Raw genomic sequence first — 2,901 nt, 5'->3', positions numbered from 1 at the left:
AAAAAAAAAAAAAAAAAAAATGATACAATTTAATTATTAATTAATAATAATCATGTAAGAGTATGTGTGCGAGCGTGGTGGGGGTATGTGTATGCAAGTGTGTATGAGAGAATACATTTTTGCGTAAAAAAAAAAAAAGAAAAAGAAAAGAAGGAAAAGAAATAAAAAATGGAAATAAACGATTATAAGTATTGAAGAAAAAAAAGAAAAAAAAAGAAACAAAAAGAATAGAAAACGAAAAGCAAAGAAAAAGAAAATGAAAAATGTTTCGAGAGATATAAAAAAAACACAGTATTGCCTTTTTCTCGTGGTTGAATCGGTCTCGTGTCGCAAATATCTCACTCATCTCTTCTCCTTATGGTTTTTAATTAGAGCAATAATAAAATCTAATCGACAATCAAAGACATTTCGACTCGAGTCCGACCTACGCGATTGTTCCTTCACTTTTACAATTTAAACAAAAAGTATAATTCGTCTTCATTCATCTCTCTTTCTCTCTCTCTCTCTCTCTCTCTCTCTCTCTCACACTCTTTCTCTCTTCTTGTATCCTTCTCATCTAATTTTTTGTTCTTTCCCATAGCCCCCTTTCTTTTTAAAATTTAATTAAAATTTATTCTCTCTTATATTAAATCAAACTGGGAATTATTTTTGTCAATATTCACGTATTTTTAATCCTTTATCTTGCATATACATACTCTCTCTCTCTATTTTTAAATGATTTTCATTTCATAGAAATATTATTTACATATTTACCATCCCATTTTATTTTTCACATTTAAATATCTTTTCTCTTTCTTAATCATTTTTAATATTAAATCTATTTTTCCATTCTTTCTCTTATAATCTTTCTCTGACTCTCTCTCTCTCTGATTGTATTCTTTTCATTCTCATTAACTTTATCGATTACATCAATGACCTAGATTACATATATATATATAACTTACTTAGTTTTCAATGAGCATGCATACAATTTCTATTCTCATTAAGGAATTGAATCTTTTTTTTTTGTTTATCTTCCTCTATTGTATGATATTCAAAAATAAATTTGAAAAAAAAAAAATCCTCCAATATATTTCACGAGGTATATAAATATAATATGATGCATTAAAATTATTATAATAAAATTGTATTGTATTATTCGTGTTAATAATTTTCTCTCTCACGTTCTCTCTCTCTCTCTCTCTTGAAAAAATTAATATATTATATATAATAATAATAATAATAATAATAATAATAATAATAATAATTATGTATACAATCTACTATTTTTCTAATCTACCATCTCTTTATTGTAACGCAAACGAATCTTCTCAGTTTAATTACAAAGTGTGTTTGAATTATAATTAATAAACAAAAAAACAAACAACAAAATCCTCCTGCACCCCCCCCCTCCACCCCATCGCGTACACGAATTAATTAAAATAATCGAACGAGGAAGATTAAAGTATAACGAACCGATAAAATACTTCGATGGGGTTGGTTGGTTGGTTGCTTGATTGAACGTTTTTACGATAGACGTTTATTAATAAATAAAAAAAAAAAAAAAAGGGGGGATTGAATTAACGCGAGAAAAAAAAGAAGGTAATAAGCCTCTGAGAAAGTGGAGAAAAAAAAAAAACGTCGAAATTAAAATCAAATCGAATTACCATCTCGGTTGAATCGAATTTTCATTAAGTCAGTCGCGTTAGAAATAATTCAGGAAAATTAACTTTTCATTTTCTTTTTACTTCTTCTTCTTCTTCTTCTTCTTCTTCTTCTTTCATTCGTGTTTCCAACTTTTCTACAAATTATTTCTCAAAATCCAAACCTTTATTATCTTTCAACTCTTCCTCATTTTCTATTTCTTGTGTTTTAATTCGTGTTATTTTTCCTAATGATTCTTGTGTTCACGTTTTTATTTAAAATAAAACAAAAGTATTACAAAGAAAGATAGAGAGAGAGAAAGAAAGAGAAACGGAAATATGCACTGAAAATTCTTTGAAATTACATTCACATTCACATTCACATTATAATAGTCATCATCATTATCATTATCATCATCATAATTCTAATTATTATTTTTATTATTATCGTTTACGAGGTGCCCTACAAATAAATAAATACATAAATAAATAAATAAATAAATTAATTAATTAATTAATTAAATATATATACAAAATGATATACGTTATGAAAAGAATGAAAATATTAGACCGTATTTAAAAACACGTATATATATATATACATATTATATAAATATATATAATTATAATAGTAATAATAATAATATTAATAATAATATAGTAATAATAATTAGCATTTGTTATTGACTATAATATACGATCAAAATTAATATCGTGTTTTAGTAAACCGTTAGATCAATCATTCAACTTTTAAAAAACAATTGTACATTTATTCATACACATATTTAACAAAAAGAGAAAATATAAAAATCAATTATTCCCTACAACAAACACGTTGCATCGAACGTGCCAAATAAAAGTATCATTAATGGGATCAACGTAAAAAACAAAAATCATATTTTTGATCGTTCAAAAAAAATAAAAAAGAATACATTTTTAACAAATATAATCAATTATAATTCGATAAAAATCGATAAATAAACACGAAAGCACGTTCGATTATAAAGAAAGAAAAAGAAAAGACATTATTGTAATTCGAATGATTTCTAATTATTTCTAATTTTGTTAAATAATATTTATAACGATTCCTAAATCCTCTCTCTCTCTCTCTCTCTCTCTTTCTCTCTCTCTCTATCTCTCTCTCACTCTATCTTTTTCTATTTCTACTTTTTCTTCTATGAATTTGCGTAATTGTAAAATTATACCAATTATAACAAGTTTTATCTACCATATGCATGTATAATAAAAATATGAAGAAAACAAAAAACATTACCCTAAT

Source organism: Polistes canadensis, unplaced genomic scaffold, assembly GCF_001313835.1.
Source record: "Polistes canadensis isolate GaletaPanama2010 unplaced genomic scaffold, ASM131383v1 scaffold_248, whole genome shotgun sequence".
NCBI lineage: Eukaryota > Metazoa > Arthropoda > Insecta > Hymenoptera > Vespidae > Polistes > Polistes canadensis.
The sequence above is the reverse complement of the archived record's forward strand: the minus strand, read 5'-3'. Positions refer to the sequence as shown.